This window comes from Rhinopithecus roxellana, chromosome 17 (genome assembly GCF_007565055.1).
Source record: "Rhinopithecus roxellana isolate Shanxi Qingling chromosome 17, ASM756505v1, whole genome shotgun sequence".
Taxonomy (NCBI): domain Eukaryota; kingdom Metazoa; phylum Chordata; class Mammalia; order Primates; family Cercopithecidae; genus Rhinopithecus; species Rhinopithecus roxellana.
This window is the reverse complement of record NC_044565.1, coordinates 38,077,065-38,097,419: the sequence shown is the minus strand read 5'-3', so window position 1 is coordinate 38,097,419 and position 20,355 is coordinate 38,077,065. Positions and strand designations below refer to the sequence as shown.

At 37.8% G+C, this 20,355-nt stretch overlaps 1 protein-coding gene and 1 pseudogene across 2 annotated transcripts in view; one reads left to right on the top strand and one right to left on the bottom strand.

Moving 5' to 3' along the window:
• WDPCP (WD repeat containing planar cell polarity effector) overlaps window positions 1-20,355 on the bottom strand; it is a 473,258-nt gene that overhangs the window by 151,702 nt on the left and 301,201 nt on the right.
• On the top strand, window positions 53-1,755 carry LOC104669213 (annotated as a pseudogene). Its single transcript, XR_748956.2, has one exon. The product of XR_748956.2 is annotated as an ornithine decarboxylase pseudogene (transcript).

The window sequence follows — 20,355 nt, the reverse complement described above, 5'->3', positions numbered from 1 at the left end:
TACATCAAACCACATATAAAAATCAACTCAAGGTCAGTCCCTTCTGTGGCCCCTCTGCCAGCAGCTCCGGCGCCACCTCGCGCCAGCGTCTCAGGCCGGCGGGAGCCAGGCGCTGACGGGCGCGACGGGGGCGGCCGAGCGCTCCTGCGGCTGTGGCTCAGACTCCGGCGTCTGCGCTTCCCCATGGGGCTGGCCCGCGGCGTCCGGGCGCTCTGAGATTGTCACTACTGCTCCAAGGGCACACGCAGAGGGATTTGGAATTCCTGGAGAGTTGCCTTTGTGAGAAGCTGGAAATACTTCTTTCAATTCCATCTCTTAGTTTTCCATAGGAACATCAAGAAATCATGAACAACTTTGGTAATGAAGAATTTAACTGCCACTTCCTCGATGAAGGTTTTACTGCCAAGGACATTCTGGATCAAAAAATTAATGAAGTTTGTTTTTCTGATGATAAGGCTGCCTTCTATGTGGCAGACCTGGGAAACATTCTAAAGAAACATCTGAGGTGGTTAAAAGCTCTCCCTCATGTCACCCCCTTTTATGCAGTCAAATGTAATGATAGCAAAGCCATCGTGAAGACCCTTGCTGCTGTGGGGACAGGATTTGACTGTGCTAGCAAGACTGAAATACAGTTGGTGCAGAGTCTGAGGGTGCCTCCAGAGAGGATTATCTATGCAAATCCATGTAAACAAGTATCTCAAACTAAGTATGCTGCTAATAATGGAGTCCAGATGATGACTTTTCATAGTGAATTTGAGTTGATGAAAGTTGCCAGAGCACATCCAAAAGCAAAGTTGGTTTTGCGGATTGCCACTGATGATTCCAAAGCAGTCTGTTGTCTCAGTGTTAAATTCGGTGCCACGCTCAGAAATAGCAGGCTCCTTTTGGAATGGGCAAAAGAGCTGAATATCGATGTCGTTGGTGTCAGCTTCCACGTAGGAAGCGGCTGTACCGATACTGAGACCTTCGTGCAGGCAATCTCTGATGCCCGCTGTGTTTTTGACACGGGGGCTAAGGTTGGTTTCAGCATGTATCTGCTTGATATTGGTGGTGGCTTTCCTGGATCTGAGGATTGAAGCTTAAATTTGAAGAGATCACCAGCATAATCAACCCAGACTCTGGAGTGAGAATCATAGCTGAGCCTGGCAGATACTATGTTGCATCAGCTTTCACACTTGCGGTTAATATCATCTCCAAGAAAATTGTATTAAAGGAACAGACTGGCTCTGATGATGAAGATGAGTCGAGTGAACAGACCTTTATGTATTATGTGAATGATGGCGTCTATGGATCATTTAATTGCATACTATATGATCACGCACATGTAAAGCCCCTTCTGCAAGAGAGACCTAAACCAGATGAGAAGTATTATTCATCCAGCATATGGGGACCAACATGTGATGGCCTTGATCGGATTGTGGAGCGCTGTGACCTGCCCGAAATGCATGTGGGTGATTGGATGCTCTTTGAAAACATGGGCGCTTACACTGTTGCTGCTGCCTCTACGTTCAGTGGGTTCCAGAGGTCGGTGATCTACTATGTGATGTCAGGGCCTGCGTGGCAACTCATGCAGCAATTCCAGAACCCCGACTTCCCACCTGAAGTAGAGGAATAAGACACCAGCACCCTGCCTGTGTCTTGTGCCTGGGAGAGTGGGATGAAACGCCACCCAGCAGCCTGTGCTTCAGCTGGTATTAATGTGTAGATATCACTCTGGTAGCTGTTAACTACAAGTTTAGCTTGAATTAAGGGATTTGTGGGGACCATGTAACTTAATTACTGCTAGTTTTGAAATGTCTTTGTTAGAGCAGGGTCAGCACGATGCAGCCATATGGAAGACTAGGATATGGGTCACACTTATCTGTGTTCCTATGGAAACTATTTGAATATTTGTTTTATATGGATTTTTATTCACTCTTCAGACACGCTATTCAAGAGTGCCCCTCAGCTGCTGAACAAGTGTTTGTAGCTTGTACAATGGCAGAATGGGCCAAAAGCTTAGTGTTGTGACCTGTTTTTAAAACAAAGTATCTTGAAATAATTAGGCAAAAAAAAAAAAAAAAAAAAACCTCAAAATGGATAAAATTTCCATTTTGAAATTTAAGCACAAGATGTGAAACTTGTGGAGGAGGGAAAAGCTCCTCGACATTTGCCTGGGCAATGATTTATTGGCTAGGACTCCAAAAGGACAAGCAGTAAAAGCAAAAATAGATAAATGAGACTGCAATGAATGAAAAAGATTATGGACAGCAAAAGAAAGAAGTAACAGTGAAGAGATAAACCATGTGTTAGGAGAAGGTATTTACAAACCATACATCTGATAAGGGGTCAATATCCAAAATATATAAAGAATTCAAACAACTCAGTAGTAAGAAAACTCAAAGTATCTGAGCAGACATTTCTCAAAATAAGAGAGATAGATGGTATGAGATAGAGATAGATGATAGATAGATGGTAAAAGTATCTGAGCAGACCTTTCTCAAAATAAGAGAGATAGATGCCAAAGATATATGAAAAACACTCAACATCTCTAGTCACCAAGGAAATGCAAATTTAAACCACAGTGAGATATCACCTCATGCCTGTTAGAATAGCTACTAATGTCAAAAAAGAGAAAAAGAGTAAGTGTTGGTGAGGATATGAGGAGAAGGGAACCTGTGTATACTGCTGCTGGGAATGCAAATTAGTACAGCCATTTTGGAAAATAGCATGGAGGTTTCTTAAAAAAACTAAAAATACTATATGATCTAGCAATCGCACTTCTGGGTATATATTCAAAGGAATTGAAATTGATACGTCAAGCAGACGTTGGTACTCCCATATATTTCAAGATTTTTCACAATAGCCAAGTTATGGAGCAACCTAAGTGTCCATCAGTGGATGAATCGATAAAGGCAATGTGGTATATCTGCACAATGAGATATTATATACAGCCTTTAAAAATAAAAGTTTTTCATTTGTGACAATATGGATGGAACTAGAGGACATTATGCTAAGTGAAAGAAGCCAGGTACAGAAAGACGGATACTGTATGATCTCACTTGTTATATATAGAATTTTTAAAAAGTTGACTTCAGAGAAACAGGAAGGTGATGACAGAGGCTGGAGGTGATGGTGGCGGGGAAAGGGAAGATGCTGATCAAAACATACAAAGTTTCAGCTAGACTGTAGGAATAAGTTTAGTGATCTTTAACACTATATGATGACCACCGTTAATAACAATGTATTGTATATTTCAAAATAGATTTTTATTTTTTATCTTTTTATTTTGTGAAACAGGATCTCACTCTGTCACCCAGGCTGCAGTACAGTGGCACGACCATGGCTCACTGCAACCTCGACCTGCAGGGCTCAAGGTGATCCTCCCATCTCAGCCTCCCAAGTAGTAGGACTACAGGCACATGCCACCCCACTTGGCTAGTTATGTATGTATGTATGTATGTATGTATGTATGTATGTATGTATTTATTTATTTTTTGTAGAGACAAATTTGTCATGTTGCCCAGGCTGGTTTCAAACTCCTGGGTTCAAGTAATCCTCCCACCTCAGCCTCCCAAAGTGATGGAATTACAGGTATAAGTCACTGCTCCTGGCCTTCAAAAAAGATTTCTAATGTTATGATCACAAAAAATAAATTGGTAAGGTAACAATATGCTAATTAGCTCAAGGGAATCTTTCTGCAATGTATACATAGATCAGAATGTCACATTGTACCCCACAAATATACACACATCACATTGTACCCCATAAATATACACAATTGTTATCTGTCAATTAAAAATGTAAAAGAATCATGCATCTTGGAGAAAGGCATTGTAAGATGTTTAGTGTTTTTTTTTTATTTGTTGGCCCTTTTTTGGAGTCACTGTATAAAATTAAAATGTCATATCACAAGTCTAAATGGACAATATACATAATTGATTTGAAAAGTGTCATATTGACAATTTTCAACTTTTACTTCAACCCAACCAGTGTTACTTAGTTGATAGATGGTTAAGTTATAAAAGTGTTACTAACTTGGAATCAAGTTTTCAGAAAGATATTCAGAAGAATGAACACCACTTAGTTTCTGTCATTCTCAATGACAATTTTATAATTTATCATTTGCCAATTTGACTTATATTAGCATCATCATTTAGCACTATTAAATGAAATTGGCTTCCAGTCAACAAAAGATGACAAACTGACAGTCTCTGGACATGATCCAGATTTCAAAATTTACACATATTCTGCCTATACATGTAAGATCTAAAATAAAAAACTTGCTGTTCCTGGGACTTCATTACCTTTCACAGAAGACTTTTGAATGTGCTACCAGAATGAATATGCAAATTTACAGCAAAAAAGTTTTAAAACTAAAAAAATATTGAATGGAGTTTCATCTTAAATCATACTTTGGATCAGTTATTGACAGATAATTATAAGTACTATAATATATTGATGTTGTTATAACCTTTTCTAATTTGTGAAATGTTCCTAAGATTGATAGGTTTCTATGAGATATGGAAGCACTAACAAAGACATGCAACAGCTTATACATATTTATAATTACTGTGTCCTTGTCCTGTATGATGCTTTGATTAGTTCAAATCCATTGATAATTGAACATTTTTATGCATATTCTACAGTTTTGCAGGTTTAAACCTTGGTCAAAGTTGCCTTCAACACATTCAAATTCATGCTATTTCACCTAAACATAAATGTGTAAAATATTGATACAATCCTCTTTGTGCTTATTTTAAAATAACATTTCCCTTTGGACAAATCTGATCAACAAGCAGCTTTAAGAACTGGGGAAAAATATTGTTTCTAATACTGTGTTTATATTTTAGAAGCATCATATTTTGTAGCTTTGAGGAGAATGAATGTAACTTTCAAGATAAGGAAGTATGTTAAATAACTTATCTCAGAGTTACATTAATAGAAATAAAAATTTTAGTAATCAATTGTTAACGTCCATATAAATGTTCCACAATCTTTTTCATATTAGGTCAGAACAATGAATTATCACTTTAAAAGTGAAAATATATGGAAAGAATCGATATTTTATTTTACCAAATTAAGAATTTACTTGTCATATATTCTCATGTTAGAATAAGCTTGTAGGAATTACATGTTTTTGAAGGTTTTGTAGAACTCATAAATAAAACCAAGTGCTTCCTTTCAGGAGTTCTATTTTTGACTACTTTTTGAATTTTCTCTGTGGGGTTACTGAACTAATTTTTTTTTATTATTTCTTATGTCAATTTTAGCCATTTATATTTTTCTGGAAATTATTCAGTGGGAAGGAGGCTTTCAAGATGGCTAACCAGAGGTACCAGCACTCACCTCCTCCACAAAGAAGGACCAGAATATCAAGTAGATAATCACATACTGAATACAGCATTTAAGAGAGAACACTAGAATTCAGAGGGAAGTGACAGGGAACCTCTGAGTCACAGAAGGAGAGGGAAGAAAAGTTGCCAGCCAGCCAGGATTGGCACAGAGCCGGGAGAAACTCCCCAGTGAAGGGAAAAGGTTAAAGTGAGAGGTCCATAGCAGTCTGCTCTCCCATGATGGACTCCTACAGTCTTAGCCACAGGAGAGCTCCTCAGTCCTTATGGACCCTGAGACTAGTATAGGGACTTCTTGAAGTCCATGCAGTGGCATTGTTCCAGACAGGTAGTTTGCACTGCAAACCACATCTCCCAAGACTCAAGCAGCTGTAGCATGACATCATTTTGAGAGCCCAGTCACAACAAATGATATCCTTCCCTGGGGCACAAGAGCTCCTGAATGTCCACATCACTGGAGCCTTGCTGACATTTCCCCTAACATCAGCCCAGAGGGCTGTAGCATTGAGGCACTGGCTAGACTCAGTGGTATGCCCAGGTTTGCAGCACTCTAGCCCACATACTGTCCTGCACCTGGGAAATGGGCAGTGATGTGTAATGGGGAGGCTGCCTCTGGGACAATGGGAGCCAGAACCAAAGTGTGTGCTCACCAGAGCCAACTTCCTGGGTCCATTGTCACTGATAGCAGCCCTTCCTTGCTCCCAGCAGCAAAGCCAATGTGCACTTGCACATACCTTTGAGCAGCCCAGAAACCAGCCAACCTGGGCACCATCCTAAGGCCTAAGGACAGGCCCACCCTACCCACTGCTGCATGAGTGCACTGTCCAGGGTCCTGAGGATTGATCTGCTTGTCTGCCACAGCCTGTGGTTGAGAGAAATATTAAGGAGCTTCAGGACAGACCTATCTGGCCACCACTGGTGGTGCCCACATGTGCCACTGAGGGGCCTCTGAATAGGTCTCCCCTGGTCACTGGCATCTGAGTATACTATCTGGGGTCCTGGGGACTAACTCATCCCATCACCGTCCCTGGTGCCTACATGCACCATTGTGGTGGGGGGAAAGGGGGACTTGGAAACAGGCCTGCCCTGCCCACTGCCAGTGACTGCATGTACCATAAAGAAACCTGAAGATAAGGTCTACTCTGCCCACTACCACTGCTTCCACTGCCCAAGCACACCATTTGGGGACGTGGGGATCAACTCATCCCACCCACCAACACTAGCACCTGCACATGCCTTTTGAGAGCATGACATCAGGCCCACCCAGCCTGCTGCCACTACTGCTGCCAACATCAGCGTACATGTGCCACCTGGGAGACAGCAAACTGGCTTGCCAAGACTGCCACAACCACTGGTGCCAGAATGTACTGCCTAGGGGCCTTTAGGTTGTCCCAACACTGCTACCGTCATTGCTAACATCATACATGCTGCCCAAGGACCCACCCACCCACCAACCACTGCCACTGCTGGTTCCTGAACAAGCAACTGGGAGGTCCAAGGGTCAGCCTGCATGCACTTAACCACCAGTGCCTGCATATGTGGTGCACATCCAGCCCACTACCACCACTATTGCTGCCTGAAGACCAGCCCTCCTGACATTCCCATCCTCAGCAAAGCCTCACTATAGCTTTCGCTAACAACTGCAGCCCAAGCAACTGTGGAATTAACAGGCACCACTAATTCTGATGACAGCCAATGAAATCATATGATGACTACATGAGTGTGCCCAACCAGAATCAAAGCCAAATCAACCTACCCAACCAACACTATAGATACATCTTTAGGAAAATGTCTTACCCTATGAAAACCAATCTATAAAACTGGAAGAAACAACTGTTACACAGGTGTCAACAGAAAGACACAAGAAACATGAAAAGGCAAGGAAACACGATACTGCCAAAAGAACATAATAATTCTCCAGCAAAAGATTCCAATGAAAAAGAAATCTGTAAAATGCCTAAAAAAGGATTCAAAATAATAATATTAAAGAAGCTAAATGGGATACAGATAAAAATTTTAAAACAATCAGAAACACAATTCATGATCTGAATGAGAAATTCAACAGACATCATTTAAAAAATTCTGAAACTGAAGAATTCAATGAATGAAATAAAAAATACAACTGAGGGTTTAAACAACAGATTAGATCAAATACAAGAAATAATCTAAGAACTGGAAGACAGGTTTTGACACCATAAATCTACCAAATATTTGAATTTTCAGAGTCCCAGAAGGAGACAATATGGGCAAAGGTATAGAAAACCCATTTAACAAAATAATAGCTGAATACTTCCCAAATCTTTTATTTTTTGAGACGGAGTCTCGCTCTGTCACCCAGGCTGGAGTGCCGGGGAGGGATCTCAGCTCACTGCAAGCTCCGCCTCCCGGGTTTACGCCATTCTCCTGCCTCAGCCTCCCAAGTAGCTGGGACTACAGGCGCCCACCACCTCGCCCAGCTAATTTTTTGTATTTTTAGTAGAGATGGGGTTTCACCGGGTTAGCCAGGATAGTCTCGATCTCCTGACCTCGTGATCCGCCCATCTTGGCCTCCCAAAGTGCTGGGATTACAGGCTTGAGCCACCGTGCCCAGCCAATACTTCCCAAATCTTACAAGAGACATGGACATTCAGATACAGGAATCTCAAAAGGTTCTTAAATAGATACAATCCAAAAAGGTTTTCAAGCCACGTTATAGTCACTGTTAAGAGTCAAAGAAAGAATTCTAAAAACAGCAAAAGTGTCAAGTCACATATAAGGGAATCCCATCAGACGAACACTGGATTTCTCTTTTTACAAGACAGGAGAGAATAGGATGATACATTCAAACTACGGAAAGAAAAAAAACACTGTCAGCCAAGAGTACTGTACCCAGAAAAGCTTCTTAACAAAAATGAAGGCAAAATAAAGAAATAAAGTGTTTCCCAGATAAGCAAAAACCAAGGGAATTCATCACCACTAGATTGGTCCTACAAGAAATATTTAAGGAAGTCCTAGATCTGGAAGCAAAAGGATGATATCTACCATCATGAAAACACATAAGGTGTAAAACTCACTGGTAGAGCAGACACACAGTAAGAGAAAGAGAAAGGAGTCAAATGTTACTACTATAGAAACCCAACAAACTACAATGATAAACAGGAAGAGAGGAAGAAAAGAATAAAGGATATACAAAACAAATTTAAAACATGTAACAACAACAACAAAAAAACCGAAATAAGTCCTCATCTAACAATAACCGTGAATGTAAATAGATTAAATTCCCCATTTAAAAGATACAGAGAGCTTGAATGTATTAAAAAGACATGACCCAACTATATGCTTCCTATAAGACTGACTTCACCTGTAAAGGTACAATAAACAAAGTAAAGGGATAGAAAAATATTTGCTGCACAAATGGAAACCAACAGTGAATAGGAGTAACTATATTTATATCAGGTAAAATAGAATTTAAATACAAAACTAAAAAGATACAAGGAAGGTAATTATATAATGATGAAGGGATCAGTTCAGCAAGAGGGTCTAACAGCTCTAAATATGTATGCACCCAACACTGAAACACACACACACACACACACACACACACACAGAGCAAATATTATTATATATAAATGGAGAGACAGACTTAAATACAGTAATAGTTGGAGACTTCAACACTTTTCATTCTCAGCATTGGACAGATAATCTAGATAGGAAATCAACAAAGAAACATTGGATTTAAACTGCACTGCAGACCAAATGGACCTAACAGCCATTTACAGAACATTTTATTCAACAGTTACAAAATATGTACTCTTCTCATCAGCACATGGAATATTCTCCAGGATTGACCATATGCGTTAGGCCACAAAACAACTCTCAACAAATTTTTAAAAAATCATTATCAAGTATCTTCTCAGACCACAAAGGAAGAAAACTAGAAGTTAATACCAAGAGGTACTATGGAAAATGTACACATACAGGGAAATTAAGTAATAGTTTATTTCTCAATAGTCAAGTTCCTCAGTGACCCCTGAATCAAAGAAGAAATTAAGAAGGAAATAAAAAAAATAGAAACAAATGAAAATGGAAATACAACATACTAAAACCAATGGGATACAGCCAAAGCAGTGCTAAGAAGTACTTTTTTGTACATCAGAAAAGTAAGAAGATTTCAAATAAACAACAATGCACCTGAAGGAACTAGAAAAGCAACAAAACCCAAAATTAGTAGAAAAAGAAAAATAATAAAGATCAGAGCAGAACTAAACAAGATAGAGACTAATAAATAACACAAGAAAATTGGTTCACTGAAAAGATAAAAATCTATAGATAAAGATAAAACATAGATAAAAACATATTGTTTAATTTCTAGTTAGACTAACAAGAAAAAAGGAGAAAAACTGAAATAAGATCAGAAAGGTAAAGGAGACATTACAACTGATATCAAAGAAACAAAGGATCATCTGAGACTTTTATGAACAACTATACATCAACAAATTGGAAAACCTACAGGAAATGCATAAGTTCCTGGACATATACAACCTACCAAGATTATACCAGGAAGAAATAGAAAACCTGAAGAGAACAAATTCTACCAAACTTAGAAATGAATACCAATTCCTCTCAAACTATTTCAGAAGATTGAAGAGCAAAAATTATCCTAACTCATTCTATGAGGTCAGCATTACCTCAATACCAAAACCAGACAAGGATATGACAAAGAAAAAAAAAAAAACCTATAGGCCAAAAACCTATGGGCCAATACGCCTGATAAACACAGTTGCAAAAATCCTCAACAAAATACTAGCAAACTGAATCCAACAAGACATCAATAAGACAATACACCATGATCAAATGGGATTTATCCCAGGGATGCAAGGATGCTTCAACATACGCAAATTGATAAAAGAACAGAATGAAGGACAAAAACCATTTGATCATCAAATAGATGCAGAACAAATGTGATAAAATTCAACATCCATTCCTGGTAAAAACAAAACAAAACAAAAAAAAACTCTCAAGTTAGGCCAAAAAGGAACCTACCTCAATATAATAAAGGCCATATATGAAAAACTGACAGTTAGCATCATACTGAATAGGGAAAAGCTGAAAGCATTTCTTCTAAGACCTGAAACAAGAAAAGGATACCCACTTTCACCACTCCTGATCAATACAGTACTGTAAGTCCTAGCCAGAACAATCAAGCAAGAGAAAGAAAGCTGGAAAAGACAAAGTCAGATTTGCAGACAGCATGATCTTATACCTAGAAAGTTATTAGAAATGACAAATGAACTCAGTAAAATTTCAGTTTACAAAATTAACATATAAAAATCAGCAGTTTCTATATATCAATAAGGAACTAGCTGAAAAATAAATCAAGAAAGAAATCCCATCTGCAATGGCTACAAAAAAATACATAAGAAGTGTTTAACCAAGAAGGTGAAAGACCTGTATGAGGAAAATGAAATAACACCAGTAAAAAAAACCAAAGAGGACACAAACAAATGGAAAGACATCCCATGCTCATGGATCAGAAGATTTAGTCTCATTAAAATGAATCAGGGAGAACCAGGAAGATGGTGCATAGGAGGCAGGACTAGCTTGCAGCTCCTGCTTGGACAGACAAAAGAGTGTATAGAAACTCACATCATGAACTGTTGTTTCAAAAAGTACTGCAGGAACATATCAAGAAGGCTGAGAGAATCCATAGACTCTCTGAAGGAACTTGATCACCGTGCAGGCTCCCTCAGACACTGAAAAACTGTGCAGAATACTGGTTGAAAGATTTGAAGACAAATCACATCAAAGGATTCTTTGCAGACATTCCCAAGTACCAGCCCAGAGCCCAGTAGCTCCACTGGGTGGCTCAACCCAGAAGAGCAAAAACAATCACTGCAGTTCTGCTCTCAGGAAACCCCATCCCTAGGGGGAAGGGGGAGAACACCACATCAAGGGAGCACTCCATGGGACAAAAGAATCTGAATAGCAGTCCTTGAGTTCCAGATCTTCCCTCTGATACAGTCCACCAAATGAGAAGGAACCAGAACAATTCTGGTAATATGATAAAACAAGGTTCTTTAACACCCTCAAAAGATCATACTAGCTCACCAGCAACGGAGCCAAACCAAGATTAAATCTTTGAATTGCCAGAAAAAGAATTCAGAAGGTTAATTATTAAGCTAATCAAGCAGGCATCAGAAAAAGGTGAAGTCCAACTTAAAGAAATAAAAAACATGATACAGGATATGAAAGGAAAAATCTTCATTGAAATAGCTACCATAAATAAAAACAATCACACCTTCCGAAAATCAAGGACACAGAGAAATGCAAAATGCACTGGAAAGTCTCAGCAATAGAATTGAACAAAGAGAAGAAAGAACTTCAGAGCTTGAGGACAAGGCTTTCAAATTAACCCAATCCATCAAAGACAAAGAAAAAATAATATATAAAAGTGAAGAAAGCCTATAAGAAGTTTGGGATTATGTTAAGTGTTCAAACCTAAGAATAATTGGTGTACCCAAGGAAGAAGAGAAATCTAAAAGTCTGGAAAACATATTTGAGGGAAAAATCGAGGAAAACTTCCTTAGCCTTGCTAGAGATCTAGACATGCAAATACAAGAAGCTCAAAGAACACCTGGGAAATTTATCACAAAAAGATCATTGTTTAGGCACATAGTCATCAAGTTATCTAAAGTTAAGATGAAGGAAAGAACCTTAAGAGCTGTGAGGCAAAGGCATCAGGTAACTTACAAAGGAAAACCTACCAGAGTAACAGCAGATTTCTCAGCAGAAACCCTACAAGCTAAAAGGAATTAGGGTCCTATTTTTAGCCTCCTTAAACAAATCAATTATCAGCCAAGAATTTTGTATCCACTATGCTTCATAAATGAAGAAAAGATACAGTCTTTTCCAGACATACAAATGCTGAGAGAATTCGCCACTACTATGCCAGTACTATAGGAACTGCTAAAAAGAGCTAAATCTTGAAACAAATCCTCAAAACACACCAAAATCGAACTTCCTTAAAGCATGACTGTCACAGGACCTACATAACAATAACACAAAGAAGAAAAAAAAAACACCACAAGGTATTCAGGCTACAAATAGCATGATGAATAGAATAGGACCTCACACCTCAGTACTAATGTTGAATGTAAATGGCCTAAATGCTTCACTTAAAACATACAGAATGGCAGAATGCATAAGAATTCACCAACCAAGTTTCTCTTGTCTTCAGGAAACTCAGCATATAAGAACTCCCATAAATTTAAGGTAAAGGGGTGGAAAAAGATATTCCATGCAAATGGACAACAAAAGTGAGCAGGAGTAGCTATTTATATATCAGATAAAAAAAACTTTAAGACAACAACAGTTTAAAAAGAGAGACATTACATAATGATAAAAGAGCTAGTCCAACAGGAAAATATCACAATCTTAAATATATATGTACCTAACACTGGAGCTCCCAGATTTATAAAACAATTACTACTAGACCTAAGAAATGAGATAGATGGCAACACAACAATAGTGGGGGCCTTTAATACTTTACTGACAGTACTAAACAGGTCATCAAGACAGAAAGTCAACAAAGAAACCATAGACTTAAACTATACTCCAGAGCAAATGAACATAACAGATATTTACAGAACATTCTACCCAACAACTGCAGAATATACATTCTGTTCATCAGCACATGGAACATTCTCCAAGACAGAGCATATGAAGACCATATGACAGGCCAGAAAACAAATCTCAGTAAATTTAAGAAAAACCTAAATTGTATCAAGTACTTTCAGACAACAGTGGAATAAAATTGGAAATCAACTCCAAAAGGAATCCTCAAAACCATGTAAATACATGGAAATTAAATAACCTGTTCCTGTATGATCTTTGGGTCAACAATGAAATCAAGATGGAAATTTAAAAATTCTTTGAACTGAATGAGAATAGTAACACAACCTATCAAAACCTCTGGGATACAGCAAAAGTGGTGCTAAGAGGAAAGTTCATAGCCTTAAATACCTACATCAAAAAGTCTGAAAGAGCACAAAGAGACAACCTAAGGTCATACCTCATGGAACTGTACAAACAAGGACAATCCAAACTCAAACCCAGTAGAAGAAAAGAAATACTGAAGATCAGAGCAGAACTAAATGAAATTGATTGAAACAACACACCAAAAAAATACAAAAGATAAGTGAAACAAAAAGCTCATTCTTTGAAAAAATAAAATTGATAGACTTTAGTGAGATTAACCAAGCAAAGGAGAAGATCTAAATAAGCTCAATTAGAAACAAAATGGGAGATATTACTACAGATACCATAGAAATACAAAAGATTATTCAAGGCTGCTATGAACACCTTTTTGTGTGTAAACTAGAAAACCTAGAGGAGATGGATAAATTCCTAGAAATATACAACCCTCCTAGATTAAACCAGGGAGATACATAAACTCTGAACAGACCAATAACAAGCAGTGAGATTGAAATGGTTATAAGACTGCCAACAAAAAAAAAGTCCAGGTACCAGATGGATTCACAGCTGAATTCTATCAGACATTCAAGGAAGAACTGGTACTATTCCTACTGACATTCTTCCAGAGGAGAAAGAGGGAATCCTCCTTAAATCATTCCATGAAACCACTATCACCATAATACCAAAACCAGAGAAGGGCATAACAAAAAAAGAAAACTACAGACAAATATCCTTGATGAACATAGATGCAAAAATCCTCAATAAAATACTAACTAATTGAATCCAACAGCCTATCAAAAAGATAATCCACCATGATCAAGTGGGTTTCATACCAGGGATGCAGGGATGGTTTAATATACCACATAAACACAATTAAAAACAAAAATCACATAATCATCTCAATAGATGCAGAAAAAGGATTAGACAAAATTTGGCATCCCAGTAGGATTAAACCTTCAATAAAGTCAGCATAGAAGGGACAGACCTTAATATAATGAAAGCCATCTATGACAAACCCACATACAACATATTACTGAATGGGGAAAAGCTGAAAGCATTCCCCCTGAGAACTACAACAAGACAAGAATGCTCACTTTTACCACTTCTCTTCAACACAGTACTGGAAGTCCTAGTCAGAGCAATCAGACAAGAGAAAGAAATCAAGAGCATCCAAATTGGTAAAGAGGAAGTCAGACTGTTGCTGTTTGCTGATGTTATGATCATATAACTAGAAAACCTTAAAGACTCTCCAGAAAGCTCCTAGAACTGGTAAATGAATTCAGCAAGGTTTCAGGATACAAAATTAATGCACACAAATCAGTAGCTCTGCTATACACCAAGAGCGACCAAGCTGAGAATGCAATCAACAACTCAACCCCTTTTACGATAGCTGCAAAAAAAGAAAAAAGAAAAAAAAAGAAAAGAAAGTAAAATACTTAGGAATATATCTAACCAAGGAGGTGAAAGACCTCCACAAGGAAAACTACAAAATACTGCTGAAAGAAATCATACATAACACAAATAAATGGAAACACATCCCATGCTCATGGATGGGTAGAATCAATATTGTGGAAATGGCCATACTGCCAAAAGCAATTTACAAATACCACCATCATTCTTCACAAAACTAGAAAAAACAATCCTAGAATTCACATGGAACCAAAAAAGAGTCCTATATTAGTTCATTTGCATGCTGCTGATAAAGACATAACCAAAAGTGGGAAGAAAAAGAAGTTTAATTGGACTTACAATTCCATATGGCCAGGGAGGCCTCAGAATCATGACGGGAGGTGAAAGGCACTTCTTACATGGCTGAGGCAAGAGAAAAAAATGAGGATGAAGCAAAAACAGAAACCCCTGATAAACCTATCAGATCTCATGAGACTTATTCACTATCACAAGAATAGCATGAGAAAGACCGACCCCCATGATTCAATTACCTCCCCATGGGTCCCTCCCACAATACGTGGGAATTCTGGGAGATACAATTCAAGTTGAGATTTGGGTGGGGACACAGCCAAACCATATCAAGCCCACAGAGCCAAAGCAAGACTAAGCAAAAAGAACAAATCTGGAAGCATCACATTACCCAACTTCAAACCATACCCTAAGAACACAGTCACCAAAACAGCATGGTACTGGTATAAAAATAGGCACATAGGACCAATGGAACAGAATATATAACCCAGAAATAAAGGCAAATGTTTACAGCCAACTGATCTTTGACAAAGCAAACAAAAACATAAAGTGAGGAAAGGACACCCTTTTCAATAAATGGTGCTAGGATAATTGGCTAGCCACATGTAGAAAATGAAACTGGATTATCATCTCTTACTTTATACAAAAATCAGCTCAAGATGGATCAAAGTCTTAAATCTAAGACCTGAAACCATAAAACTTCTGGAAGGTAACATCAGAGAAACCCTTCTAGACATATGTCTTAGGCAAAGACTTCATGACCAAAAAACCAAAAGCAAATGCAACAAAAACAAAGATAAGTAGATGGTACTTAAACTTAAAAAGTTTTTCTGCACTGGAAATGAAATAATCAGCAGAGTTAACAGACAACCCACAGAATAGGAGAAGATCTTCACAATCTATACATCTAATGAAGGACTAATATTCAGAATCTACAAATAAATCAGCAAGAAAAAAGCCAACAATCCCATAAAAAAGTAGGCTAAGGACATGAATAGATAATTCTCAAAAGAAGATAAACAAATGGTCAACAAGCATATGGGAAAATGCTCAACATCACTAATTGTCAGGGCAATGCAAATCAAAACCACAATGTGATACCACCTTACTCCTACAAGAATGGCCATAATAAAAGAATTTAAAAAAATAATGTTGGTGCAGATGTGGTGAAAAGGGAACACTTTTACACTGTTGGTGGGAATGTAAACTAGTACAACCACTGTGGAAAACAGTGTGGAGATTCCGTGAAGAACTAAAAGTAGCATTACAATTTGATCCAGCAATCCAACTACTGGGATCTACCCAGAGGAAAAAAGTCATTATACAAAAAAGATACTTGCACGTGCATGTTTATGGTAGCAAAATTTGCAATTGCAAAAATACGGAACCAGTCCAAATACCCATCAATCAATGAGCTGATAAAGAAAATGTGGTATATAAATGTACTATGGAATACTACTCAGCCATAAAAAGGAATTGAATAATGGCATTTGCAGCAACCTGGATGGAATTGGAGACTATTATTGTAAGTGAAGTAACTCAGGAATGGAAAATTAAACATCGTATGTTCTCACAAGTGGGAGCTAAGCTATGAGGATGCAATATTGTAAGAATGCTACAATGGACTTTGGAGACTCAGAGAAAATGGTAGGGGTGGGGTGAAAGATAAAAGACTTTAAATTGGGTATACTGGACACTACTTGAGTGATGGGTGCACCAAAATCTCAGAAATCACCACTAAAGAACTCATTCATGTAACCAAACACAACTTGTTTCCCTAAAACCTATTGAAATAAAAAATAAAATGAACCATACCACCCAAAGCAATCTACAGATTCACTGCAATCCTTACCAAAATATCAATAACATTCTTCACAGAAAAAGAAAAAATAATCCTAAAAGTATTATGGAACCACAAATAAATCTAAATAGCCAAAGCAATGTGAGGAAAAAGACTAAAGCAGAAGGCACTCTACTAAAATATAATACAAAGTTATGGTAACCCAAAAAGCATGGAACTGGTATGAAAACAGACACAGGTGCCTGGGCACAGTGGCTCACGCCTGCAATCCCAGCACTTTGGGAGGCTGAGGCAGGTGGATCATGAGGATAGGAGTTCAAGACCAGCCTGGCCAACATGGTGAAACCCTATCTCTACTAAAAATACAAAAATTAGCCAGGCGTGGTGATGCACACCTGTATTCCCAGCTACTCAGGAGGCTGAAGCAAGGCAATTGCTTGAACCTGGGAGACAGAGGTTGCAGTGAGCAGAGATCGTGCCACTGCACTCCAGCCTGGGCGACAGAGCGAGACTCTGTCTCATAAATAAATAAACAAACAGACAGACACATAGACCGATGGAACAGAATAGAGAACCCAGAAAGAAATCTACATATTTACAGCCAACTGATGTATAAAACATGGATTTAAATTGGATCTCTCTGAATGTATTTTTTTGATGATGTTACTTTACAGCCATATACATTTTTACATAATTATAAAATAAATAAGAGTGAAAGGCAGTTCTCAAGAATCAAAAGCAAAATTAACTAAATGAACTTAGTAGTATAGTGGTCCCTCAGTATTAATGAGGGATTTGTCTCATGACTCCCCCCACCCCCAAGTATACCAAAATCTACAGATATTCATGTCCTTTATATAAAATAGCCTGGTATCTCCACATAACCTACATACATATTCCCAAAACACTTTAAATCATCTCTTGATTACTTATAATAGTTACTATAATTCCTACACATTATTAATGTGGACTCAAAATAGTGTTTGGCTTGGGAAAAATTGAAGTTTTGCTTTTTGGAATTTCATGGAATTTTTTTTTTCTGAATGTTTTTGATCCATGGTTGGTAGAATCCATGGATGGAGAACTAACAGATAATGGTGGGCTGACTTTATATCAAATTTGTGGCATAACTTCATGAAGAAAATGATTTCAAGTCACTTTAAAATATGAATGTCTTTTATCCCTTGTGGGATGTATTTACAAAGAAAGGAACTACAAAGAAATCTTAGGATTTTTTTTTTAAGTGGTCTTGCTATATTGCCCAGGCTGGCCTCAAAGGCTCAAGCAATCCGCCTGCCTCAACCCCCTTGAGTCACTAGGATTACAGGTGCATGCCACCACACTCAACTTTTGGAATGTTTTTATAATTTTACAAGTAGGATTAATATTTGTATAATTATTCAAAACCATTTTCTATAAACATTGTACATATGTTGATAAAGCGTAGTATATATGTACTGTGAGCCAAATACAGCCTATTACAAGTTCTTGTAAATAAAGTTTTATTAGAACGTAGCCATACTTATTTGTTTACATATTGCCTATGGCTGTTTCTGAGCTGCAGTGGCAGAGTTTAATAGTTGTGATAGAGACTGTGTGGCCTGCAAAGACTGAAGTATTTGCTATCTTGGCCTTTACAAAAAAAGTTTGCCAACCCCTATTCTAGCTCTCTCTCCAATACAATTACACACTTAGGACAAGCAGAACATCCCAAATCTAAAAATCCAAAGTGCTTCAAAATCTGTAACATTTTGAGTACTTTGGAATTAGGGGTTGTGACTTTTTGTCTCTAATTCCTTATACCCAGCACTATTTAGAACCTTATACCCAAGAAAATATATCGGATACTTGGAATGATATAAAGGAATGAAGAGTACCAAAATGGTAAATACATGGGTACACATAAGACTTTTTTTTTTTTTACATTAAAAACTAGGAGCAAAAACAGTTTCAATGTATTATGGCATGTATTATATATAAAAGTGAAATGAGTAACAATAGCACAGAAGATAGGAGGAATGAATATATACTGTTGTCGTGTTACACTATCCATGAAGTGGTATATTATTTGAAAGCAGATGGTTATAACTTAAACATGCATACAGTAGTCCCCCCTACCTGTTCCCAGTGGATGCCTGAATGCATGGATAATACTGAATCCTATATATACTGTGCATGGTTTTATTTTTCTTTCTTCACCATTTCATGGACAGAAAATGTTCTAAACATATATCTTAGCAACCTCAGCATATGATTTTTAATCTTTCCTTATTATGTTGAGAACTTGCGCACTTTCATTTAAATGAAACACTTTAAAAAGGTTTCTCTTTGGTATATCTGAATTGTCAGAATTACTACTTTTGTGCTTTGGGGCCATAATTTGGTAAAGTAAAGGTAACCTGAACACAAGTACTATAATAGTTTAACAGTTGATATAGTAACCAAGATGGCTACTAAGTGACAAATGGGCAGGTAGCTGTATAAAGTATGATACGCTAGAGAAGGGGATGATTTTTATCCTGGGCAGGATGGGGCAGGACAACACAAGATTTCATCATGCTACTCAAAATGGCACATAATTTAAAATGAATTGTTGATTTTTGGAATTTTCTTTTCCATTTAGTATTTTTGGACTGCAGTTGACTGTGGGTAACTGAAACCATGGAAGGTGAAGCTGCTGGTAATAAGAGGGGACCACTGTATTTTGAGCCCTAGAACAAGCATTTGCACATGGACATACACAAACATAAAAATTTTAAAATGAAGTATAGCTAATAAAACAACCTAGAAGGTAAATTGGAATACCCCCCCAAAAAAACATTAATTCAAAAGTACCAAAAAAGGAAAAAAGAGGAAAAGGCAAAGAACAGGTATGACAAAAAAACGAGATGACAGGTTTAAATCGAAATACATAATAACATTAAATGAAAATGGCCTAAAGCATCCAAAAATAAGGTCGGGCGCGGTGGCTCATGCCTGTAATCCCAGCATTTTGGGAGGCCGAGGTGGGCGGATCACGAGGTAAGGAGATCAAGACCATCCTGGCTAACATGCTGAAACCCCATCTCTACTAAAAATGCAAAAACAAAATTAGCTGGGCATGGTGGCGGGTGCCTGTAGTCCCAGCTACTCAGGAGGCTGATACGGGAAAATGGTGTGAACCCGGAAGGTGGAGCTTGTAGTGAGCTGAGATCGTGCAACTGCACTCCAGCCTCAGTGACAGAGCGAGACTCCGTCTCAAAAAAAAAAAAAAAGTCCAAAAATAAAACCCCAGAGAGTATTGTACTAGATGAAAAAGCAGGAATCAACTACATTTTGTCTATGGGAGACCCACTCTAAAGACAAAGATAGGTTAGAAATAATAGAATGAAAAAAGATATATAATGCAAACACCAATCAAAATAATGCTGAAATGCCTATATTAATAAAGGACCAGTAAACTTCAGAACAATAACTATTATTAGGGGAAAAAGTCATTTCATGAAAAAGAAGGTCAATGGCTTTAGAATATTTGATGCAAACTCTGAAAGAACTGAAAGTAGAAGTAGTGAAATCCACAATTCTAAGATA